Raw genomic sequence first — 27,189 nt, 5'->3', positions numbered from 1 at the left:
CTGATAGTGAAGCAATGCTCATTGGGTATCTCACTCCATGCAGCCCAAAGCATCACAGCCCATATACTGACGGAGCTCTCTCCTTTTCAACCATCTCAGTAGATGTGAAACCCAGTTTTCCTTTAACCTACCTGATAAAATGTCCGACAACGAGTTCCCAGTGGGGGGAGCGCCCCCCCCACCGCCTCCCCGCCCCAAGCCCATTTCAACATCCACTCACTACTTGTCCTCAAATCGTCTTCATCCACAAAATGGACGTGGTTCCCGTTCCTGTTTCTGAACCCACTGAGTGTTTATGGTGACTGGTAACCTAATTGATTTGCAGTCCCCAAATTAAAGGCACTAGCAAAGATTTTTTTTTCAATGCTAGTTTTCCACGGGAGTCCTGCCCAGGCTGGGCTGTAATTTATGGATGTGCTAACAGGCTAAAGGACAAAGTGATCTGTAATTCACCAGCAGAGCCCTGAGAGGCTGCATAATGTACGTTCCTCCCCATCATCACACGAGTAATAACCATCAAACACACTGTGGGCAATGAGTGACTCCCTTGCTTCGGAGCTTGTACCCTGCCCTGGATCCCAGCCCGGTGGCCCACCGCCTTTGGTGATGACATCCCCAAGAGACTGGGAGCCCGAACACCAGGACGGCAGATCGGCACAGCGCCTCACAGAATCCGGCCCAGATTGAAAAGTAATGAACAATTACAGGGGATCAAATTAATATTTAATGAAGATGTAAATGATGAGCGTCAGTTCCGAGCTGCTTGGTGAAATCTCTTCCAGCAAGAGAAAGCAGCAGCGGTCTGTAGAGGGGAACTGTCTTTCTTACGAGCCATTGTTCTTGAACTTCTCTCCAGCTCTGGCTGAGGCCTTGGCCCAGATTCCCCGAACAGCTGACAGTTGCAGCGCGAGTGAAATCAATCTTCTAATCCTCCTAGCCATTTCATTCCTAATTTCCCTCGTTTGCCCACCCCTTCTCTCTGCTCAGACTGGGCGCTCGGAAACAAACTCCGCGGAGGGTTTCTGACAGCAGGCCTGCCTCTTGCCAGCGTCCTCTCCGTCCCTCCGTCAGCTGGGTGTCCGCGCTGCTGAGGGGGGCACGGTCACCCCGAGGCAATTCATCACCTCTCGGAGCGCGGCCTGCTGCGGAGCCCGCCTGTGTCAGAGGAACCTGCCAATTCCTCCGTCAGAGCCGGGGGGTGGCTTTGGAGGTGCTGGTCCATGAAATAACACAGGAGGAAGGGAGAAGGTGCCAGAAGCAGGGGAGAGGGAATCGCAGGCTAGAGGGGGAATGAAGAATGATGGCTGGTTGCACAGGACAGTACGCTCCTAAGGGGCCAAAAGATGCCAGAGGCTGATCTCTGGGGCTCCGTTCCCTCTCTGGCCCCACGCGCAAGAGGCTATCACAGGGCTGGGGGCTGGAGGCAGACGGAGTTTCTGAGGAAAACAGCTCCCCAGCCAACAGCCCCTGCTCCCAACCAAGCAAGAGATCGAAAGATGAGGATCCAAGCCCAGAGGCTCCTTTTCTCTTTTCCCAGGTCGGGCTGGGAAAGAGCCACTTCTTCGTCCAGCTGGGGAAAGGATGCACGGTATCTGCTGGTGCACCAGCCCTCCAGCAGTCTAGAAACTCCTTCACCATGCTAAGGGCTGCGCTCCATTCCCAGAGCAACCAGGCCCTGATGTAAGCAGTGGGGAGCCCCCCTAGGTGAGACTGCCTGAGCCCCAGAGGAGGTGAGCTTGGCCCTCAGCTCCAGATCACGTGTGGCCCCGGGTCGGCCTTAGAGGCCCCTCCTGCTGCCGTGACCCCGGGGAGACCGCACAGAGAGGATCCCCAGGACGGCCGCTGCCATGGGAGAATGCCCACTCGCGCTCACCCACCTTTCCTCCTGCTCCAAATGCTCGCCGTGGACCGGAGTGGTGAGGAGGGCCGCTCCGTCACCCTGTCATCGCCTTTCGGAACTGTGGTGTGCGACCTGGTAGCTCAGCAGGTGGCTTTCTGTCTTGGCCTATTTTATTTCTGAAGACTGATTCTAGGACCTACAAGACTCTTGGTCCCACGCTAATTTTTTTCTTTCTCTAAACAGACTCGTGAAGGCTCAAGTGAGGCTATGTGTCACAGAAGATGAACTGCTTTACCCTGCAATGCTGGAATCAGAAACCACTCTAGGTATTTAAAACACAGGGGGGTTAACACCAGCAGCTGGATACATGGGTCAGAGGGTAGGAAGGCGAGGAAAGGCCTGCAGGCAACACAGACATTAGCCACAGTAGGAAGGTGCCACTACCCGTAGGACTAGGGGGCTGTGGGAGGAGGTGGTGTTGCCAGACCCCAGAAGCTATGCTCGTGTGGCAGGAGCTAGAGACAAGCTGAAGGCAGCCGGATGTCTATAGGTGACTTACAGGTCAGCTCCCAAACTTAGCAGCGGTAAACAACAAATGGATTCTCTTACAGTTTCCGCAGCTCAAGAAGTTGAGAGCAGCTTATTGGAAGGCTCTAGTTCAGGGTCTCCCACGGAGGCTGTGATCAAGGTGTCAGTTAGGGCTATGGTCATCTCAAGGCTCGACTGGAAAGGATCTCTGCTTTCAAGCAGATGTTGACTGGCCTCCAGTCTTCACTGGTTGTTGGGTGAAGACACCAGTTCCTTGCAAAGTGGGCCTCCCCATAGGGCCATTTGCAATATGGAGCTCTCTCCCTGTAGGGCAAGGGCTCTGAGAGAGAGAGAAAAGAGCAGATGAGAAAAGGAGAGCAGGATGGAAGTGATGGTCTTTTTCTGACCTAATCTTGGAAGTAACATCCCAATACTTTAGCCATATTCTATTCGTTGGAAGGGAGCCACTTGGGACAGCCCACACTCAAGAAAAAAGGACTATCAAGGGCTGGAATACCAGGAAGATGGATCGTGGCGGGGGGGCCTTCTTAGAGGCCACCAGCCACAAGATTATAGCCACAGAGACAGAGGCAGCTCTAGGTTGGGGGGTCCCAAAAGCTTAGACAATCTGGGGAACCCTTCTTAAGATAAACAATGCAAAACTGCAAATACAAAATCACACTCAGATGTAAAAAACAAAAAACAAAATCACACTCAGGTCTAGCAGCTGGTGAATGGACAAAGGAAACGAGGACTACCTGTACAATAGAATCCTATTTGGCAATAAGAAAGGAAAGAACTCTTGATACGCTACAGTGTGGATAAACCTCAAGAAACATGGCACTCAGTGAAGGAAACTTATCTCAAAGAACCACTTGCCACACGATTCCATCGATCTGAAATGTCCAGGATTGGCAAATTCATGGAGATGGAGAGTAGATTTGTGGTTACCAGCCCTGGGCTTGAGAGCCAAGACTGACTGAAAAGACATGAGGGAACTTTGGGGGGCCGATGGAAACGTTCTAGAACTGGACTGTGGTGATAGGTGCACAATTCAATACATTTACCAAAAACCATTGATGCACTTACAATGGGTGATTTTTATGGTTTGTAAATTATCTTTCAAAAAAAGCTGTTAACAAATTATACACACAGGGCATGAGAAAGAGCCTGTGTAAGTGAGAGGCCCTGGGGCTTAAGCTTCATTAACTCCTCAGGAAACGTCTCAGTGGAAGAGACAGAGCTATTGTGGGCACTGCTGGAGGCAGTGAGGCCAGACCTCTCTCCTCTGGTCTCTGTCTGGGCCCCCTATTGGCCTAACCTGCCCAGAAGCTGGGGGCATGGAGTGCTTTGTCACACAGAACGGAGGAGACATAGGGCTGGGAACAGATCTGAGAGCAGAGAGGCAAATGACAGGCTTGTGGGCCAAATCCCCCAGTGCTACCTCCACACCCGACTGCCAAGACACCTCAGACCAACTCTAGTCTTCTGGTGTTGAGAGATGTCTTGAGAGGGAAGCCAGAGAAAACTCAAGTTTCCCAATGAAGGTCTAAGCTGTTATCAGCAACCAACATAGAACACAGGATTTGTTGGTTAGCTTGTCATTCGCTAGTCACCTGAAAGCTCCAGATCATTTCTTTGGACAGAGTGGAGGATGGAGAGCCAGGCTTCAGGTTGGTAGGAGCAGGAGAATGGAGGAGATAACTCAAGAAAGAACATTGGATACGTCATATCTGTACTATTGAATGAATTTCCCTGGCAGCCTTTCTCGTTGAATTCTTGCAGGCAGTGGGGTGGCAGGGCAGGGTGGTGGGCACAGTGGGCCCCAGGTGCAGGCAATGGGGGCCTGCACTGTTGGTGGGCAAATTTAACACAATAATAAAACCTACTACAAATTGGTACCTTTTATTATAGACATGTACAAGTAATTTGAAACAAGGTCAGTGATAATACTCTTCCTCTCACCACCCCCCTCCCAAATATCTTATGGGGCTCAGTTCTAAAATTGCCAAGGTCACTATTGAGTTTTTTTTTTAAGATTTTATTTATCCATGAGAGAGAGACAGAGAGGCAGAAACATAGGCAGAGGGAGAAGCAGGCTCCCTGTGGAGAGCCCGATGTAATAAGACTCAATCCCAGGACCCGGGGATCATACTCTGAGCCGAAGGCAGACGCTTAACCACTGAGCCACCCAGGAGCCCCCACTGTTGAGTTTTAAATGCTATATATGTGAGCTTCCAATGAGCGCATGTCAATACTTACTCTTTAATAAAGGTTATTTTCTGCATGGAAGACAGTGCAGAGGGCCCCCAAGTAGACTGCTGGCACATGTGGACTCAGCCACACACATTCTCTTCAACAGTAAGTTCACATTGATTGCACATCATTTGTGCTCCCTTGGGTGCAGCTTGTGTCCCTAGTTCTGGTGGCACCACATATTCCTGCTTTCAGATGGTAGGTCGGTCACGCACAGCTAACACAGAGGCGGCAAAAACAAGCAGAACTTGAGATGCCTCAATCTGCTGTTCTAGGTTCAAATCCTTCTTTGAACCATGTGGCATTCACTCTGGCGGGTGTGTTTCTTTATGGGGTTTCCCCAGCTTTAAAAAGTATATGAATCCGGGGGCGCCTGGATAGCTCATTCGGTAGGTTAAGCATCTGCCTTCAGCTCAGGTCATGATCCCGGGGTTCTGGGATCCAGCCCCACGTCAGGCTTTCTGCTCAGCTGGGGTACTGCTTCTCCTTCTCCCTCTGCCCCATTCCCCTGCTCATGCTCTCTCCCTCTTTCTTTCAAATAATAAATAAATAAATAAATAATAAATAAATAAATAAATATTTTTTAAAGTGTATGAATACAGATAAAACCTATTATCTTTTTCTTCTTTGCTAGGATGATATCACTTTTATATTTTTACTAGAATGGAAGTTCAGGAAAAGGAAATTTTTCACTGTTTCTTTGCTGACGATCAAAATCCTTTGTTTCCTTTTGTGATTATTCCTGGAAAAGATTTTGTCATATGGGGGAAGAAAGGGTTAAAAATTACTTGCTCTGGGTGGCAAACACACTAGGGATGCCACCACTTATGACCAAGAAGTTTACCCTCACAGATAATGAGACTGAGGCTCAAAGGTAAGAAATTTTTTTTTAATTTGCAGAAGTAATCATAGGCCAAGGATTCAAGCAAATATCGTACAGTCAACAGCATGCGTGCTTTATATTTATGAACTCATATTAAGCACAACCATACGAGTGGGTGGTATCATCACCCTCATTTAACAGATGAGGGAATTGAGGTACAGAGAGGCCAAGTGACTTCCCCAATGACCCACAGCTGTGAATGGCAGAACCAGGATTTGGAGAACCCTGGTGGTAACCGCCCCGGACGCCGTCTCTGTAACCTTAACCTACGCTTCCTCGTGAACTGAGGTTTGCTTCTGAAGCCACACTCAATTCTCTGGCTGCTGCAGCTGAGCGACTTGGACTCACTTCTAAGGATGCTGTCCTCTCTACCATCCACTTCCACCCAGAGGGAAATCTCCCAGCAGATGCATGTGCAATATGTTCTGAATTTAGCTCAGTTCGGTGGTTTACCAGAGGCTTTGAAAAAGGAAGGATGAAAAAGAAGCCTGACTTTTAAGAAATTGGGATCCTTGGGATCCTAAGATCTATTAACTCCCGCAGACGTCCTTGCAAGCTTTACTAAAGGCTCATGAAAACTGCAGGGCGCTTCCATCACAGGTAATACCGCCCCACAGCACTAGATGGCAAAATGGTGCTATGTTACTGTGCTGGGACCCGAAATAGCCAGGAAAAAAGTCTCCCCCAAAATCCGAATCCACTGAGCTGTCCTTTAAAAAAAAAAAAAGAATGTTTATTTTTGGAAAACAAAGTTCTATACAAGGTTAATATCTTAATTTTTTCCATCATTGTTTAGAAATGCCCTATTTTGCATTGTCCAAGTCTCCTAGGCTCTATCAAATAGGCAAATAGATGTCTCTTTGCCTAATGGCCAGCTGGTCAAAAGCTACCTCCTAATTGATCAGATAAAAACGGGAGGATAACAGAAGATAATGGAGATAGTATGAAATGTACTTTCAAAAGCTGCATGTTAACATAAGTGTGACATAAATGTGACAAATGTATATGGCACAGATGTCATCTGTCATGGCCTCTTCTGTTTAAATAAACTTAGAAGCAAATAACAAATTGGACATGCCACTGCTTCTCATTTCATTCATTCAAGAAGAAGCACCTCTTGTGTACGCGGCAGTTGCAGGCAGCACAGAATACAAAGAGAGTTCTACTCTGGCATTCAAGAAATCTGTGTTCTAGAGGGGGACAAAAGACATGCACGGTACTGCCAACATCGGCCCCTGAATTGTTCTTTCTCCAGCGCCTCCCAGTTAGAGCTGCTGGCCCCTCTCCTCTCCCCCACCCTGCAAGCCTTGGGACCACCCAGAGTCCCGACCGGGGCAGGCAGCACGTCAACATACCAAGACTGGCCCCATCCAGCGGGGACCAGGGTCTGTAGTATTGCTCTCAGAATTGCCTTGGCAAATCAAATCTAGCAGAGTCCCTGCCGCTTCAGAGGCGCAGAATACCTATTAGCAGGAGGGAGAAGAGAATCATGGTGCGCAGCCACTGAGGAGAATTGGTCCAGGAAGTTTTCTAGAACACGGCCTTGGGCAACAAAAAGAGGGTGGAATTACAGGCGTGGAATATCATCCACAAAGACACAAAGGCAGAGACCCCTGTCCTGGTCAGGGGAGCCGGCAGGGTTTAAAGCCGTGGTCCTTGGATGCGGTCCTGCCAGCAGCAGGTGCATCCCCAAGGAAACTGTTAGGAACAGCGAGCTCTCAGGTGCGACCCCAGAACTACTGCTCTGCTGGGTGCCTGCTCCAGGGGTATAGATACAAATGAGGCCTATTTTTCCCTTAGAAAGTTCGGGGGTGGGGCCTGGCCACCCGTATGTTAACAAGTCCCCCACGTAGTGCTGCTGTGTGGTCAAGATCCAGCCCCGCTGGGTCACAGCGTGGCCCTTGCCAGGAAGGGGTGCTAGACAAAGTAAGCTACACAAGGCTTGGACCCCGAAAGGCCTTGTGCTACAGAGATGGTATCTTCTGTTTCATCTTGTGCAATATGGGAGCCACGGAGGGTTTCTGAGCAAGGGCGTGGTCAGACAGATGTGTGCTTCAAACGCAGCAGACACAGGATGACGTGGAGGAGGGGGGGGCAGGAGAGAAGCCCTCCTCCAGGGAATCTCTTAGCTTTGCTTATGCCTTCACTGCAAAGCTCTGCCCCTGGTTCTCTGCTTTTTCTCTGGCCTCAGCTCCCGGGGAGCCCTCCTGCTGTCACTCCCATTGGCGCGTGACTTCCTAACCTCTTTGGTCTGTATCTTCATGTGAAGTGGACTGGCTTGACCATCTGGATGACCTAGCTGCTTTCTCCCACTCAGTACAGACAGATCGGGGCTCATTGCCCACATCTTAGTTCCCTCTCCTGCTTTCCAGACTTCTGCTAATGGCAAGACTGCCTATACTTCCATTTATTTAGGCTACAACAGCCTTTGGAGTCATCCCCAAAGCTCCTTCCACCCCGAGACCCCCTATTCCACGTTCCAGGAGTCCTGGGCACACACTGTTATCCCAACACATAGACATGAGCGTTGGTGTCTGAGGGCGAGCACCTGAAGAGAAAGATGGGCCTCATTAGTATATGCCCAGAGCAGCACCCAGCAGAGAAGCGGGATGGGGCACAACACAGATGTTTAGTGAATGAAGGAATGAGTCCTTCCCCCCTCCAAACTGAGGGAGAAAGCACAGAGATGCACGCAATGGCCCTTGGCATGGAGGCTGCAAAACCCCTGGCAGGTCCCTGGTAGAGCTCCGAGTGCATGCAGCCTGGGGTGGGGGGTAGGGAAAGATTAGAAGTGTCTTCTAAGAAATTATAGAGGGACTGGGTTGAAGCATAAGCAGCCCGTATAGATAAAACCTTCTAGAAGACTGAGGAAGAAAGGAAGGGAGATGAGCTAGCGTTTCATTGGAGAAGGGAGGTAAAGGGAAGGGTACAGAGGGAGATTGTCAAAGATACAGGAAACGTGAGTGTCCAATTCAAGAAAAAGCAAAAAAAAAAAAAATCAATGGAGTAGGAAGAGACTTGAGATGACAGAGAAAGGTCGAGGGAGTGCTCCAAACTCACAAAGACCAGGGGCGGAGGAGGTCATGGACCGAGGAAGGGGCTGGTCTAGGAGCAGAGGATCTGGCTCAGAGGTGTCAGCAGGTGGGCTGGATTTATGATTTCTGAACATTTCATCTCCGAGGGAAAGGTGGAAAAAGCTCCAGGGATGTTGAGATGCTGAGAAAGAGAAGCCCACAAGTTCACAGAAAGGTCTGTGATGTTGAGGACAGGTAGAGGGAAGCAGGATGGCCATGGTGGTCTTGGGGAGAACGGGAAAGGTTTGGCCAGCGCAGAATCTGAGCAAACGGCTCCAAATATCAGCTTCCAGGCTCCGTCCACCTGGGGCCCTCTGCCCATACTGCCTCTGCTCCTTACCTTGCCTGTTGGAAGCCTTCTGGTCTTCCAGGCCCAGGACAGAAGTCAATTGCTCTCTGAAATCTTCCTGGACCACCTCCTTCACCGTTACCCAGGTACAGCTGTTCTCAAGAATAATAGCATTTCTGCATCACTTTCCAGCTTAAAAGCAATTACGCATACCTTTTCTTACATACGTTATCCCAATTAGCCACTCTCTCCTCTGTAGCTATATCACACTCTATTCATTACAGGATTGTAGCGCTCTATCAGTTCCCAGAAAACCTCCATGACAGGGAGTTTATGAGAAGCTAGGGCTGCACCTGACTCACCTTTGGAACCCCTGTGCCCAGCATAGCACCTGGCAGGTGTTAGAAATGCAAAGACAGGGATGCCTGGGTGGCTCAGCCGTTGAGTGTCTGCCTTCAGCTCAGGTCGTGATCCTGGGGTCCTGGAATTGAATCCCTCATCTGGCTCCCTATGGGGAGCCTGCTTCTCCCTCTGCCTGTGTCTCTGCCCCTCTCTCTGTGCTTCTCATGAATAAATAAATAAAATCTTAAAAAAATAGAAACAATAAGACATGGGTTGAATTAAATAAATGAAACTCTATTTTAAATACATACTTAAATAAAAAAATAGAAAAATAACTAAAACATATGCTTCAAACAAGCCTACTGATTCTTCAAGACTCAGTCCAATGACAATGTATTCTTACCCCCATTAGTAGTATCTTCTCCAGATTAAATACATACACTTCCTTCTACTCGGTTCCCCAGAAAATGTATTTTCATTCTTTAGGTTTCAAAGGAATTTTGTTTTGACTTCTCAAAATTATGCTCTGAATCACTGATGTTTCATTACTTCAGGTTTGGCAAGGGTGTGGGGTTGGCTTTGGAGAGTCTTTCCTTCTAGCTACTAAAAGGCATTATTAATAAGCACAATGAGGGTCTTGTCCCTAAATTTACTCTTCATTGTTAAGAACTAGGGGCTTTTGTCTTGAAAGACATAGTAAAAGATGATCCTTTTGCTTGGGATCAACCGGAGGAAATTCTAAACATGCAGTCTGGTTTTAAGTACATCCCAGTGATTTGGGTCTGTAGGCAACTCAGAACTTTCTGCTTAATCCATGGCATCCGAGTGAGGAATTAAACAAACAGAATGACCTCCCAAAAGTCTAAAAGGATGAGGGAAGTTTGCCCTAATCCAAACTCCAAATACAATTTCCTTGAGTTTGTGGGATTTCCAGCAAGAAAGCGATGGAAACCATGCTTAAACACTGTGAGTCCCACCTCACTCGCCGCCAACATGTTCTAGAAGCCGTCCCTGCCTCCTCCTCTTACTGTTGAAGTCTGTGGGGAGAGAAGGATTGTGGTGAAGTGGTTCTCAGTGTCTCCCAACCAGTCACACATGAGGATCACTTGCATGTGTGAAAAATCTGTGTTTCCTGGGCCTTATCCCCCTGAGGTACTGATTCAGTTAATCTGAGGTTGAGCCAGGGAACATATAGTTTTTAAAAAATCATTTAATGCTGGACTCTTTCAGAATCAGACCTTGAGACAAAAACGTGAGAGCAAGTTTAATTGGGAGATAATTCCAGAAAGTAATGACAGGGGTGTAAGGAAGGGGAAACGTCCAATAAGGCATGTTATTGAGCAGGTCACCACAGTGAGAAACCATGGCTTAATTCCACTAGAAGACTGTGGGGACAGTAAAGATGAGATCTTAGAAATATTTCATCCAAGGTACAGATAAGCTGGGGCATATATCAACTTGCATTGTTAACTCCCCGGCACCGTCAGCCTGATTTACAGATAAACCAAGGGAGCTCTGGCAACCAGAGAAAGCCCAAAGGCAAAGATCAGCAGATGTGGTCAGCTGGAGGCCATCTGGTTGGCTTGCACAAAGATGGGGTATGTCCAGGAGATACAGGTGGGCACTAACACTGTCTGCTGCAACAAGCATCCCTGGTGTTTTGGACACAGTCAGGGCTCAAAAGAGACCAGATTTGGGAAGACTCACTAGGATTTTATGCAAAACTCAGTAGGGTTTTTTTTTTTTACCCTTTGTTCCATGACCTTGTTGACTACACTCCTTTGACAACCATCAACAAAGATGACAACTCCAACCTTTTACATTGAAATGGATTCCAATCCACTCTAAAATTTCAGCTGCAACACTTATTACCAAACAACTCATGTGAACAATGAACAACTGACAAGAGATGGTTGGATCAGGAGGAAAGATAAAAGCACGGTGTCTCATCTATTGCTAAAGAGGAAAGAGAGAGGATCATCATAGTCCACATCGAGGTGTCTCAATTGTCTCAGCAGCTTATGAAGCCAAGGACACTGACAGTTTCTATGCATCAGGACTGCCTGGGATGCCTTCCAGCTGCAGCATTGGGACCTTAATAAACGAGCCATATTATGTTTATACTTTACTGTTTAAGTAATGCTATTTCACTCTGTGTAAAGCCACTTAAAACACCAGTGGAAACACATGCATGGACCATGAAACAACTTTAAATGGATAATCAATTTTTATCACATATTGAGGGTTAGACTGGTATATCTGAGTGAATTATGAAAGTCTGTATGTGCTCTGGCTAGGAGTGTTTGCATACCAAATCTTTTTCTTTGTCATAGAACCAATCTGTTGAAGAGAGTTGGGAGTTTCCAGACTCTACCACTGAAAAGCTTTCATTCTGAAAGAATTTTCAGAATTTTAAAAACATGGAAGTATTTTATTTGGGCTTAGGTGTGAAGGTATTGAGATAACTTAATTCCTCTGTACAACGATCCTCCCCTAAGATAGAGGGGATAGGATCAACAATGTAAGACACCAAGAAGGTATGGCCAACATGCACATGAGCTTATTGAAAATAACTCTAGAATGTCCAGTGTACCCTAAAATGTATGGGCCATGGTTTTAGAACAAACATGAAGAATTTGTTTATGCAGTGTCTAGTACACACATGGGATTCATTACACCCACAAAGCTAGGAAGGATGAGAAGGTGAATGTGCTCAGGGAGAATTTGGATCATTTCATGGATCATAGAACCTCAGCACTTCAGTAAGGGCAAATTAGGCAGGTTCAAGTTACATCCCTAACTTCTGAAGATGATGTCATGGATGCAAATTTCCACATCCTTACAAAGGAGTGGTATTACCTTCTCACAGAGGACACAAGATTGGTGAACTACTGTTCACCAGTGACATTTCTCGTGTTAACTAGTGGATGTCAAAAATGTTGTAAGACCTGAGTGCCCAGACCCACCAAGAAGCTCTCAACTCTTTGATTTCCCAAGTTCCTCGAAGCACTTGTCACTGCTTTTTGGGTCCCAAATGTAAATGGAATGGAGAAGGTGCCCTGTCCAGACATATCCCACAAAATCTGTACCAAATGTGACTGAAGACTTCCTAAAGCACTTCCAAAATCAATTTTATCCTCTCTTTATAAACGGGGACCCGGAATTGGGAAAGGCAACAGGACAACCTCAATTCTTCAAAAAATGATCCATGCCTCATCCAAACATTAACTTATTAATTCAGCATGTTTGCCCATTCTAAGTGCTAAGCTAGGTTCAGGATCAGCACTCCTGCCAACATATCCTAATCACCAGTTGGTTTCACTTTTAAAACCCAGTATTACATAAAATTTGACTACATGACATGTCAAGGGCAACCATTTCAATCAAGTCCCCATTTGATATTTGACCATGTGACACATTCACGCGTTCAGGCAAACCATGGGAGCTACATGTGTTCCTTAAATCTGAACCTTAACATCATGGTAGGTTCCTATCAAGAGCTCTGAAGCTGTAAGATAGGATTTTTGTGACAATTTTAACTTGTGTAAATTGATTGCATTAAATCGTGGGATTTTTTTTAACCATAGTCTGCCCATGTGTGGAGATGAATAAACGTATGTCTTAATGTAAAACACTCTTACCTGAGAAAGAACATTCTGGTTTTGTTTTAGGTCATCATTCACACAGATCTTTTCTAACTCATACTATTTTTCAAAATGATCATAATCTTCTGATAATTTATGTCTATTGCTTCTGCCCTCTTTATGATTTGCAGGTCAAGAAGGAGGAGGAGGAGGAAGAGAAAGAAATTTAAAGAGACTGAATTTATTATCAAAGAAGAAATAATTTGTGCACAACAAATGTGCATTTAGCCAACAAATGAATTAGGTCAAACCTCCACTTTAAGTGATAAATGTATCAAGTTCATTAAAGAAGTAAATGTTGGTAGTATTCATCTAATCTATATAAAATTAATCACCAATAATATATAGGTTTGAGTTTAAGAGAAACATAACTAGAAATTTCCATTTTAAAAATGTTGCTATCAAATGCCAGACATTGTGATAGGCTATAATGATTCTGGTTAAGTCAAAGAGTTGTTTGAGTACAAAAATAATGCATCAAAAGTATTTTTTTAAGATTTTATTTTTAGGCAATCTCTATACCCAACAGGGGCTCAAACTTACAACCCCGAGATGAAGAGTCACTCACTCCACTGACTGAGCCAGCCAAGCGCCCTTGCATCAAAAGTATTTTAAAAATTAAGATTGAAATAGCTAATTCCTACTTAGTAAATGTCATAGAAAAGGAGCAAAGTTATGTTTTCATTTCCCTTCAGCCTGAAACTCCTAGGTTTTGGTGCAAAATTGGCATGAAAATAGAAGGTACATATAAGGAATGGAAGAAAATATTAAACTATGAAAATGCTTACTATTACTAAAGCCAAGAAAGTATAACATTCTACAGTTGTTTTATATCCCACATCAATTCCTTGCACTCTCAGCCTAATCTCTTGAAATAACTCAATGGTAGAGAATAGTGAATAAATAAATTCATTCATTTGTTTAAAAGCAATTTTAAGTACCTGTATATCTTGTGTATTAAGCACTTTATGGGAACTGTTGAAAGGGGGGGTCACAAAAGCAATTACAAACCTTTTCTAAGTTGCAATTAAATTGCAAAGCAATACACAGAAAATGATCTGAAAATTATAAAATAACACGTGAGTGAGGATGAATGAAATAATATAGCATAATCTGCATACATATATGCAGAAAAGACATAGATGGAAGTGTCTGATTTCAGGTTAGAAGAAGAATTTACAAACTCTAGTGGTTGATCAAATAACAAAAAGATGAATACACATATACTCTAAATATCCACACAGACACACACATACACATCATTGAACATGCCTGTTGCTTTCAGTTTACACTGCAACCAGCTATTTTTCTAGCTAACACCGCATCCACTGTGATTTCTATTTCCTAAGTTTTAAAAAAAGATTTCATTTATTTATTTATTTATCTACTTATTGAGTGTGCATGGGGGGAGGGGCAGTGGGTGAGGGAGAGAGAATCCCAAGCAGACTCTGAGATGAATATGGAGACCGACAAGGGGCTCTATCCCATGACCCCGAGATCACAAACTGAGCCAAAACCAACTGCTTATCCAACTGAACCACCAAGGTGCCCCTCTATTTCCCAATTCTCTAGTTGGAGTTGGAGAGTAAATCAGCAGTATTCAACAAATAGTGAACTAAAAGAAAATAGCAGATAGTCTTCCTAATGGGGAGATCCCCAGATACCCCAGAAATGGACTTCAACTCTTCTGAATTCATGCAAGAGTCCTCATGTATTTGTTTCCAATTCTTCCACAATTAGGCAAAAATATGCAATATTGCTATGTTCTAGTTATACTTTAATATTCTTCTTCCTCACATCTCTAAACCCTAACACATCTATAACATTCATTTGATGAATAATAACATTTCAGTGCACTTGGTAATACATATGTTTTTTATTTGCCACAAAGAACTGTATTTCCTCAACTGATTTATGTACCACCTGGACAAAATTATTTTTATTATGGTTTATTTCATTTTCTCCAGCATCCACAACTGAAAAACACTTGTAAACCTCCAATGACAATGCTAAAAAAAGTGCCTTGACATTCAAAATCAAAACTCCACATTTCTTCAGAGAACCCCAGTGAAAAATGCAGCTGCAGTACTTTTAAGCTAGCAAATTCAAGGGTAGAACCAAACAGCCACCTATTTTTTTTGCTGCATCTCCTTATGGACAACTAGATAAAATTCACTGACAGTTCCAAATTTTTCCCAAACAGAGACAACAATTTGAGTTTAGAGCTTGCATAAGGGACTTGTAAAGAAACTATCCAAACCATAAAAAATGATCATGACATAATAATGAAGAAAGTTAATGATATTTTCTAATCACATGACTTCATTTCCTGGATTATACTTCATCTAGGGCCTTCAGAAATAGGGAGTGTTCTCCTATTCCTAAATTAAAAATACTTCTTCACAGATCATTGTTAGGCCATCATTTCAATGACTTCTACTGACTTTTCTTGATAATTTTTTCACCAAGAAAATTGCAACATGTTAAAGCTAGCAATTCACAGAATGTTTGGGTAACATATCAAATGTTGGAGACCATTAGCCTAATGAATATAACATGGACTCATTTCATTCCTTCTTTCCTGGAATAGCTTTGGATTTCAAACATTTGTTAGCCATTAACTACACTTTGCATCTAATACTTCATATGTGTATAATGCATTTTAGAGTCCACATGCAAAACCAACTTATTTGTGATCCTATAACTCTACTAATGGCCTTGCCCAATAACCACTAAGGTCACCACCACCACCCCCCATTCTGTACAATTACTTCTGACTTGAGGTAAACAGATTAACAGGGCTCTTCACCCAAAGATACTTTCTGTGCCTTTCAAAGTCACCCAATCAAAGTTCTCCAGAATCTTCTCTAAATGGTTCATTTTTTTTTTCTGTTTAGCTCCTACCTAAGTCAACATTTGTATCACTATAATCCCTCCTTCAAAATCTGGTGACACTTAAGTTATTTTTGCATGATTCTGTGAAGTCAACCAAAATAGAGCTAATCATTTGCTAATGAACAGGCTCCCAAATATAGGCCATAACGCATACACACAAACATGCATACTCACAATGTAGGTACTTTGTGACTCGGGCATGCCTAACTTATGAATGGCCTTATGTAAACAAACAGCTAACAAGTGATGGTATCAACTACTTTGTCAGTAGCCCTAAGAGTCTTGTCTATTTGCTCATCTCATTCTCTACTTAGATTGACCCACAGACTTTGGGAAGCAGAGAGTGAGGTATTCTGAACTCCACCAGATAACATGCACATTTGTAAGTTGTGGATTTACAAAGTAAATTACAAAGTAGTTACACATGCTGCTGCCCATCCCCACCAACACACACACTCATACACATGCTCACAAAATGGTGACTATATATATGATCTCTATCAATGTTTACTCACATGTGGAGAATCTTCATATATGTATTATGAATTACCCAGTAGCTTCTAGAGCCTTCCAGATATGTTCCACAAAACTGATTTGGGTCACAACCCCAGGACCAGCAGCATAGAGTGACCTAGCTGGAGGCTGCAGGCTAGTTCCCAGAATAGCCCAACCCAACTCTTATAACAACCAGTAAACTCTGCTGCCTGGGTTGAGTTATTCCTCAGTGTGCCCCTAATAAACAAAGACCCTTTTTCTGTGGTCAAGCCTTTGCAAAGGTATTTTAAGTCCCAAACAGCCAAATTCTCATTCATCTATTGAAGAATGAATTTATTCTACATTTATTGAGTACCTACTGTGCTCAAAACTGTGTTTTGTCTATGGACAAAAAGGGCATGCGCGTGTGTGCATGCGCGCGCGCACACACACACACACACACACCTGACCAAGGAGAATATAATAGCTGCTGTAAAAGAGGCTCAAACGGAAATGAGAAGTCAGAGTTAGAAGATATTACTTTGACCAAGGAGCTCAGGGATGACTTCATGGAAGAAGTCTTGGTTTGGCTATGCCTTGAAAGAGGGATGTGAATTCAAATGTGTGGAAATGGGGCTGAGAGAAGGGGGTAGGTGTTTAGGCATGGATGTGGAGAAATACAAAGTCACCGAAGAGAATAATATGATCAGAACACAGTGTACATGATGGAGAGAAGAGGGAACCAGACAAGACCAGGAGCTGGAAGCAGATGTGGGGAGCTCTCATTGACAAGATGGGGGGTTGGATGGCCAATGGAGTCACATAGCAGGGTTTCAGCATTTGTCTGTAAACTGTTTTTATAACTCTGAAATATACCGGAAATCCTAAGAAGTATATAAATTGTAAGTGTACAGCTAGGCAAACATAAGTGTACATAAAGCAAACACCTATGGACCTACCACCCAACAGAACACTGCCCGTGCTTCAGAGGCCCACTCTTCATGTATCCTCCTAGTCACTCTATCACCCCCTCAAAGGTAACCACTAATCTGACTTTTATGACAATGACATCATTGTTTTTCTTTATTGTTTTACCATCCAGGCATGACTCCTTAAACACAGTTCAATTTTGCTTGTTTTGTGAGCTTTACATAAATATGATAATGTAGTAGACATTCTTTTGTTGGTCTGGCTTCTCACATTTGGTGTTGTATTTGTGGGTTTCGTCCATGTGCTGTGGTCGCTCTAGAGTATGCTTTTGTGTGACTGCACCACATATATCTATTTACTGTTGACAGATATTTGGATTGTGTCTGGTTTGGGGTGATCATGAACAGTGCCACTGGGAACCTTCTTGAACCTGTCTCTTGATGCATATACTATCTCTCAGGGTTTGCAGCATTGCAGTAACACATGAGGATGGAATAGCTTGCAGAGAGACTAGTGACAAGGAAACTCTTCTGAAGATCAGGAAACTAGTTAGGCACTCCTAACTAGTCTTGAGGTTTGGCGCAGGATGTTACCTCACTGGTCAAGAACTCGCTAGGCAGAAAGTCTTTGGTTTCCAATATAAAAGCCAAAGTAGGAATATCTTCTCTCTCTTTTTTTTTTCTTTCAACATTAGATTTGTAGGATCAAGGGATTAGATTTATCATAATCCTTGGTCTATGATGGACTCTATCATTGGTCCATTCGTGGCCTACTTCAATTCATTTTTCTTTCTGTTTATTTGGTTAGTTTGAATAATGTAATAATCACCTGCAAAATCCATAGCCCCAAACAAAAGCCTGGACCTTGGTCATAACTCCAGCTAACTCTATGTTTCCCTCATCATTCCATTCTCTGGCTTCTCCCTACCTGGAGTAAAGGTAGTTTTGAATATTACATAAAACTCTCAAAAAGGACTATTGACCCCCAAGTAAGTATCCATTTGTGCTAGGCAAGTAGAAAAGAATATTGATTTCATTCTCTTTATGTCCTGTTATTTCCAGGGAGGCAGATAAATGATAAAACAATAAGTTGTGTGAATCATGTGAACACACATTCTTCTAGGACAAAGGAAGCAATTGCAAGGGCTTCACAGTGTTTTCACATGCGACTACTCATTCCTTTTAGAAAGGTATCTAGCAGAAATATAGCTTATGCAACACGGACTTCAAGATAAGCCAGGATATCTGAGAAACCCATTCCTTGATGATTAAATTGAACAACGCCATGGAGGTTAGATTCCGTTTTATATGGTTTGCCGCCAAAATTGCTTGGTTTGTAGTTTCACCGTGAATACATACCTTTGGTGGAATGAGTAATGCCTGGACCTAGCAAAGGAATCTGAACATCGCGGTTTCGAGTAAAGGACGATAAATCCATTATTACAAAGTTACAGTAGATGGTGCTAGACGGGTGCAAAAGATTCCAACAGTCATTTGGGCCACCTTCGAGATTTCTCCTGAGCTTAGCAGTTTAGAAAATGTGCAATTTAGATTTATCAATTCAGGAGAGGCACTCAGATAAAACAGTTGAATTAGTGAGATCAATGAATGCAGAACCCTATAATTAGACAAATGTTAAGGTTTTTATGGAAATTAACAATGGAGACAACTTTAAAGCCGAGGTCAAATCGTCTATCTTTCTGGGGTATTGGTGCCAATGTTAAATTACTAAAAGAATGATTTTCCATTCATTTAAAATAATGTCATCTGTAAAGTTAATTTTTAAGCTAATTTGCTCTTGGTCTTAGTTATTTAGTATTTATAAAGTATTTGTACACTTTGTAGGTTGGCTTTGAGATTTAAATGTCCTGTATAATGTATGCAAAGTGATTTACAAAGCCTTACCTAGTTATAAATTATTCTATAGATGTAAATCAGTATTTTTATTATTACTACTTAAAAGTGCTTTGTGAATATTTGTGCTCATTACTTTCTCACAGCTACCTTGTGCTGGGTATTCTTATTCCTGTAGCTTTTTAGGTGAAATGGCTGAGACATGGGATAATGAAGTAAAAAGCTTCAAACATGTATATTTTCCCCTCGCAGCCCTGGTACAAAGTGACTCAAATCAGTGAGCTAGCGCTCAGGCAAACACCTGCCCTTAATGAGAAGATTATCTGGGGTCAAGAAGAGAGGTTCCAAACCTTCTCACTGGGCACATCGCTGTAACAGATGCTTCCCTCCCGTGATCTGCTGAGCACTCGCTGGACGCGTTGGTCCCTGGCTTCCCTCGAGAGCGGAGCCACACGACGGTGCTCACCGTGCTCAGGATGTGACTTATCTCAGAATCTGCCAGTGACTGCAGGAAAATGTCGGATCTAGCATAAGTCACCCTTTGCCTCTCCCTGGAGCCACATTCAGTCGAGGTTCATTTATCGAACAGGGCCTGGAGAAAATGTCTTTTTCTGAAAGGTAACCCACATTCTCCAGCGTTCAGTGCTATGTCCAGCCTGAAATACTCTCTTAAATGCATATTAGCCAATCCTTGGAACTACAAACGCTTTTGAAGAGGCTGGAAGGTCATACTTTTAAGTGAACTCTTTCTCTCTATTGATGAATCATTATGGCCTATTGATTGAAAGTGTGGGATACAGTTCTAATACATCCGTCCGCCTTACCCAAACAGAATATAAAATGTCCTGTGGGCAGGGGTGGCATCTGTAGTGACAGGGTCTTGGTAAGGTTTTGCCTTTATAAAACCTAGCCTCCACATGCTTAAATAAATACTGTATTAGTACTCGTATTAAATAATGATAGTCATACGAGTATTTCTTTTACTCATTTTCCAATACGTGCTTAGTGATGATTGTCCCTGAAAGAACTCATCCTTGCTGTGATCAATAGTCACAGTAGCCATGGTGGAGTCGGCTTCTTCAATCCCACTGACAATATATCCAGAAACTAATATGCAATAGGCCTGTCCAGTAAGAAGGAAGAGAAAAATCTATACTTTTAAATGTCATAGAAGCTATTCCTGCAGTTGCCCAGCAGCCGACTTTCAAATGTTAATAATTAGGCTGCGGGCCAGGCCTATTGCTCAGCAGCTAATGCGCTGTGCCCGCTACACGCGGGAGACCTCAATCCGACGCTCCCTGGAAGCTCTCCTATCTTCCAGCCCGAGCGGGAGCACCGTAGAGGTGACACTGGGCGCCTTTAGAGGAGAGAGCCGTGTGATGTATCACCACTCACCAGCCCTCGCCGGAGACCTGTTTAGAGTGAGATTACAGTCTCAGCAGAGCCTCTCATTTCTCCTGGTCACGGGGTTACGAAGCACTTTACAACTTGTGCTACAGGAAGGCAGGGAGGGATTTAAATGCAAGGCTGAAAGAGCCCCTCCATAAACCTCAGCCAGATAGGCCCTGATTCACCAGAAGTTTCTGCTTCCTCTGCCTTAGCGGCAGCCAGATCAACATTTATAGAAAAATGTAAACTTGAAACATGGAATGGAATGTGAGTCGACCATATTTCGCAGATCCCAGATTTAACAGACAACTGGAGAAGCCTCTGAAACTCTGGCACGAGAACGGCTCTCGCTCAGAGTCGAGGTATCTTTACTACTGATCTCTATGGAGGACCTACTAACGCTAATGGGGGAACAACCCTAATAAGGTCAACAAAAATGTTCTCGTAATAGCGTTCATTAACAGCGCTGCTCGGTGACTGTTTAAAATTGCTCTTGCTTCGGTCTCTCCCATGGATGCAATCATTTGGTTCCTCTTTAACCATTGCTCGGAATTCTATGATTTCCAAATCTTCACCTATACTCCTTCCCTTTAAGCCGTGATCTAGCATTATTATTTTTATTATTTTAAATCGACAATTTCTAGGGATGGTCTCAGTGGTTTCAGAAAGTTAATCCAGCAGAAAATGAGCTAATATTCCCTTCTTGAAACTGCTATCAGTATAACATGTAACATCATCACTTTGCTTCCCTCCTTTCCTTTGCCTCTTGCATCCAATTTACCCCAAGCCCAGCTTTTAATTTTTTCCTTTATGATATCTCGAATATCTATTTGTCAATTCACTAAGTATGTATTAAGTGACAGGAACAATGCTACAAATGGGGGTTCTGTGCTAGAGCTAGTCCTGGGATCTGCTTATGTGTATTGTCATTATCCTGGACCAAGTCTGCGGTGGCTTAAAGATGGCAGCCAGCTCCTTGCCTGTTCCCCTATTGACAGGTTTTATATATCTTATGAGAGTCTAAGTCTTTTAGGGTATAGACTTTAGGCTCTATACATGGGCTAAATAGGAGCTCCACCCTAACTGACATTTGTTAACCCACCAAAAATATGCATGTCAATTAGAACCTGACAGCATCCCATCAGTGTTGATGTATGTGACCTTTGAGGTCTTCCCAAAAGTCTGGAAAGACATTTATCTCTACAATCAGAGATTTTTGTACTGGATTGTCTTAATTTTGATAAAATTCCCCTGAAAGAGCTCATTAGGACTCTTTCTGATGATGCTTAATAAAATTTGTGGTGGTGTTGGGGGAGTGTTTCTCTTAACAGAAAGAAGCAAATCAAACATTTCCAAGAATTTTCTAGTGGATTCCAGGAGGCCAGATCTGCACACCTACTAAAGAAGCCCCACAAATGGTTTGAATTAGCCATATCAATGTCATAGGGCAGTGATAATCCATGTCCTTAAATTTAAACATTGATTTTAAGTTATCAATAAGCCCTTTGAACTCTGCAAGTGCTTGGCAGTCATTCTGAGTGGGACTTAACTAACTTAATTTGAAATTTAGTGTAGTTGGCAAAAAGCTATTAAGGGGAAGGTTGATGTGTCAAAGCATATAATTTTATTTTATTTTTTTGTATATTTTTTATTGGAGCATGGTAATTTTAAAACTACATAAATATGCTGTACAAACAACAACAACTACCTTCAGTTGTTCAGAGAATTCTTATTTCCTCAGGAATTGCTTTAGGCCCTCACCCACCACCCAGCAGAGCAAAAGAAAATAGGCAAAAAGATGAGTGACATTCATTTGGTTTTCAAAGCCATAAGCAATGTTGGCCCTAGTTATTACGTGTGCTTTATTTTTACAGACATTTAATAAAAACAAACAATTCAACCAGTATGTGTTGAGCACTTAACCATGTAAAAGCTCTGTGCAAGAATCATTTTTCCACAATTTACTTGGGGTAAGGGAGAAATACACATAAATAACCAGAAAACACTGCATGATGTAAATTGCAAAGATGAAATATGAAAAATATAAGCACAATGCTTTGGGAATCCCATGGGGACGTGATTGATTTCACTTAGGGACAGTGTGGATGAGGACAGGACTCAGGGAAAGAGTCCTGGAAAGATCACTCTTCTTCCAGGGATTAAGGAATAGTTTTGACCAATGTGGACAGAAGAGGTGGAAGGGGAAGGACAGAAGGAAAGAGTAATTTCAGTTGAAGAAACTGCATGAGCAATGTGCAAGGTAAATTTGGGGAAATAAAATTGGGGAATGGAGAGGACAGGTTCCACTATGGTTGCTCCACAGAGTACAGGGTGGGTAGCAATGGGAAAACAAGTTGGGGAAGGTAGATTGATTTGGACTTTAGAAAACCTCCCAGGGCATCCGGATTTTGCAGGCCACAGAAAGCCATAGAGGTTTTTGAGCAGGGAAGTGACATCACTATTAAATTTATTTTTTATTAAATTTGTCATCAATAAAAGGATTTGAAAAAACACAGATGTTCAATACAGAGACTGAATAGCACACCCCCACGATGGACTATTAAGCCTCCATAAAAAGGAATAAGGACAATTTCTTTTTTTTTTTAAAGTATTTTATTTTATTTTATTTTATTTTATAGGCACACAGTGAGAGAGAGAGAGGCAGAGACACAGGCAGAGGGAGAAGCAGGCTCCATGCACCGGGAGCCCGACGTGGGATTCGATCCCGGGTCTCCAGGATCGCACCCTGGGCCAAAGGCAGGCGCCAAACCGCTGCGCCACCCAGGGATCCCAATAAGGACAATTTCTATACATAAATACATCTCCAGAATATCTCATTCAGAAAAAAGATAGAAAGCAGTGTATTTAGCATGCTATCTTATATTTAAGAAAGGGAGGAAATACTAATAAACACATGTACAGACACACATTTTTACTATATTTGCCCCCCCCCAAAAAAAGAAATCACTTGAAGGGCAAATGAAAAACTAATAAAAATATTTACCTATAGAGGAGAGGGAAGAAGCAGGGTGGAAGAGAGTGATTGAAGTGAAAGTTTTCTGAACATAATTTGTTATATTATTTTGACTTTGGAAATCCAGATGCATTTTAGGAGATTAAAAGCAATTTTGAGGGATGCCTGGGTGGCTCAGCAGTTGAGCATCTGCCCTCAACTCTGGGTGTGATCCCAGGATCCTGGGATCAAGTCCTGCATCGGGCTCCCTATAGGGAGCCTGCTTCCCCCTCTGCCTGTGTCTGCCTCTCTCTCTGTTTCTCATGGACAAATAAATAAAATCTTTAAGAAAAATAAATCAATAAAAGCAATTGTGAAGGGAAACAAATTGGTGGCAAATACAGCAGAGACACTGGGAGCAAGGATACTCCTTAGGAGGCTACTGTAGGAATTCAGTCTGGATATGATATGGGTCTTGAACTACATGGCAAAGGGTTACAGGAGGGAGGTGAAAAGGCACAGAAATTGGTGTGGCCAAGTACACTTCTGCATGCTGCTTTCCTGCTTCTCTTGGAAGTGTCTGTCTGATGGAGGACAACTTGTGCAACTTTTGAGTTTACCCCTGGGGACAACAGAGTAGTGAGAGAGTCACCACAGTTAAATGAAGTAAGTGGTCTGGACAGGGAACCTTGCATTTTATTAAACACAGATTCATCCTTACTAGCTCAGCCCACACTGGCCCGGGAGGGTGGACAGATGACGGTGTGGGTAAAAATGGCTGTAGTAACAAAAACATCGTGGCATTGAGCCCCCTGAACTTTGAAGGGTTCCTAAAACATCCAGGGCTTTTGACTTTTCCCAGAATGACTCAAAGTCACCCAACTAGTTAGTGATTAATGTTACCCCTGACCTTAGCTACTCAGGATCCCCCTGCCTCCACAGGTGCTGTCGCTGGTTATGTGAGTCCCTGCTTTGTCGTCCTAGAGGGTTCATTGTGAGCTGATCTTGGCAGCAGCACAGACATCCCCTAGTCACTGCCCACTTTGATGCCATTGCTCCAAAGGCTGCTCAGTTGACCTCACTGGAGGCGGCCTTGTTCTGACTGCTCCAGCCCCCCTCAGCGTAGAAGTTTGCTAAGGCTGGGCAAGGGCACCCAAGAAGCTGGAACTGGGTGGACTTTCTATCAGAACTGGGCTCACAGCAACCAGTGGATCTCAACTCTACAGAGGCAAAGGACCTGCTGTTCTCTGAGGGGTTGAGGGAGCCATTGTTCGCTTTACACTGGAGAATTGTCATCCTAGGACTCATGTGTTTGTTACTTCTAATCGTGATCATTTTAAGGAAGGCCACTTTGAAGAACTGTCAAAAGCAAGCATATGTGCCTGAAACTTGGTAATGGGTAATATTTTGGTTCTTTGTATCACGATTCTTTATACCTTATATATAGGTTATAATTATTCTTTAGTAACTGTTCAATATTTAATTAATGTTTTTTTTTTAATTCCATAGATACCTCAAGAAAGTTATGAGGTTTGCTTGACCCGATTTCAGGTCCCAGCTCCAGTGCTTGGTAGCAGTGTGACTTTGAGCAAATTACTTGATTTTCTTATCTGTGAAATGGGAATACAATAAGACCTGGCTCAGAGATGGTCATAAGGATTGAACTCGAAAATGCAGGTCAAGTGCTTAGCCACATAGTACTGGGGCATAGTATTAATATTCTATTAATATTCACTATTCCTTGAACTAATATTTTTTAAAATTTATTTATTTTTTATTTTTTCTTTATTGGAGTTCAATTTGCCAACATATAGCATATCACCCAGTACTCATCCCATCATCACTTGAACTATTATGATGGTGAGGTAAGAGAAAATGCTAGGAAGAAAATGTGGAGTGGAAGAAGTCTAAGAGACTTGTTGCCTTAAAATGACATATATAGGAGCACCTGGGTGACTCAGCGGTTGGGCATCTGCCTTTGGCTCAGGACGTGATCCTGAGGTCCTGGGACTGAGTCCTGCATTGGGCTCCCTGCAGGGAGCCTGCTTCTCCCTTTGCCTATGTCTCTGTCTCTCTCTGTGTGTCTCTCATGAATAAATAAATAAAATCCTTTTAAAAAATAAAATTACATATACGAAATATGTGACATATAAAAATACCATCTGGCTGTTATGTAGAGAAATAATACTGGAATAAAATAAGACACAGGGTATCAGTGGTTATCTTTTAGGAAGCATGACAACAAGAGATTTTTGATGCCTTTTTTATACTTCTCTTTTCCAATTCTCTACCACTGAATATAGTTACTTCCATAATTTGAAGAAGAACAATACAGTTTCTCTTAAAAGGATAAGAGAAGCCAAAGTGACTGGAGCCTGCTAGATTTGCGGAGCCAGAAGCAAAACGAGGTTGAAGAGCTAAATGGAAGGCAGGTGGCACAGGGCTGTGGAGCTATCCCCAGGCTTTGGGACTCTATCTATCTTTGAGTGGCAGGGAGAGGCCTGTCAAAGACATTAGACATGGGAGTGGCAGGACCACGTCTGGATTTCTCGAAGCTCGAACTAGATTCAAGGTTTCCAACAAAAGATGGTGAAGTAGGGCAGCCCGGGTGGCTCAGAGGTTTAGTGCCTCCTTCAGCCCAGGGTGTGATCCTGGGGTCCTGGGATTGAGTCCCACATCAGGCTCCCTGCATGGAGCCTGCTTCTGCCTGTGTCTGTGCCTCTGTGCCCCCCTCCCCATGTGTCTCTCATGAATAAATAAAATCTTTAAAAAAAAGATGGTGAAGTAAAAGTATATTGATTACACTCTTTTGCTCCAAGCTCACAGATTTGAATGAAAGAAAGCAAAAGAAAATTCTAGCCCCAATGAAGCTAAGAAACGGCTACTATGTCCCACACAATGAAGCATATCAGCCAAGTGCAGTGGAACTCGGGTAAAGTTACTCTCCAGAACTCACATGCATACGGGTATCTCTGCATGTAGGTGAGAGGGTATTTTTTTAAGATTTATTTATTTATTTATTCAGAGAGAGAGAGAGAGAGAGAGAAGCAGGATCCATGCAGGGAGCCCGATCCAGGGCTCAATCCCGGGGCTCCAGGATCACACTCGGGCTGCAGGCAGCACTAAACCGCTGCGCCACCGGGGCTGCCCAGATGAGAAGGTTTTGAGGCACCTAGAAGCAAGCCTCCTCCTGTGGAGGATGGGCTGGAGGAGGGAGGGGGTCTTGGTGGAGTAGGGCCCATCACTGTGTAGACTTCTTTCCACCTTTAGAAACTACAGGGAAAGCCATGGTGAAGAAAAGACCCTGCCGATATGCCATTTTTGTTTTCCCCAGCCCAGATAAACTTCCTCTAGATAAGGCAAAGGTGGCAACTGCTTGCCACAAGGCTGCTGGTGGCCAGAACCAGAGAGCAAAGAAAAATCAAACCAAAACACAAGACAAGACAAACAACAACACAAGTCCATGAAAGAAAGCATTCCAGGGAGCTGAAAAGTTAAATACCCAACCCTCCCTGTGAAGGAGACCTTCCCCCCCTTAAGGGGTGTACCAAGAGTTGATGACAACAGGTCACCCACAGGGAAGAGATACAGATTTGGCCACACAGTATTCTAAGCTGTACCTCATTGAAAGCTACAGGTGACCACAGCTTACTTCCTTTCATCCCCCTCACAGTGTTCCTTTGGGTTGGTTTGTTTGAAGTCAAATTTGCCTACAATAAGAGGCACAAATCTTAAAATTTTAATTCAATGAGTTCTGGTAAATATTTATACCTCTGTAATCACCCCCTGCTCCCATCAAGAACATAGGAGAACAGGTCCATCATTCAAGAAAGCTCTTT

At 43.5% G+C, this 27,189-nt stretch overlaps 1 long non-coding RNA gene across 1 annotated transcript in view; it reads right to left on the bottom strand.

Annotated features, from left to right (window-relative positions):
• Positions 1-740: 740 nt before the first annotated feature.
• The window catches only part of LOC144307824 (uncharacterized), a 43,450-nt gene continuing 17,001 nt past the window's right edge, over positions 741-27,189 (bottom strand). The window contains exons 2-5 of the long non-coding RNA XR_013374524.1: positions 9,233-9,455; positions 8,922-9,022; positions 6,863-6,970; positions 741-2,708 (exon numbers count right to left, since the gene is read on the bottom strand). This is a non-coding gene — a long non-coding RNA (uncharacterized LOC144307824). The remainder of the gene's footprint in view (positions 2,709-6,862; positions 6,971-8,921; positions 9,023-9,232; positions 9,456-27,189) is intronic.

Source organism: Canis aureus, chromosome X (genome assembly GCF_053574225.1).
Source record: "Canis aureus isolate CA01 chromosome X, VMU_Caureus_v.1.0, whole genome shotgun sequence".
Taxonomy (NCBI): Eukaryota; Metazoa; Chordata; class Mammalia; order Carnivora; family Canidae; genus Canis; species Canis aureus.
This window is presented reverse-complemented; position numbering and strand designations above follow the sequence as displayed.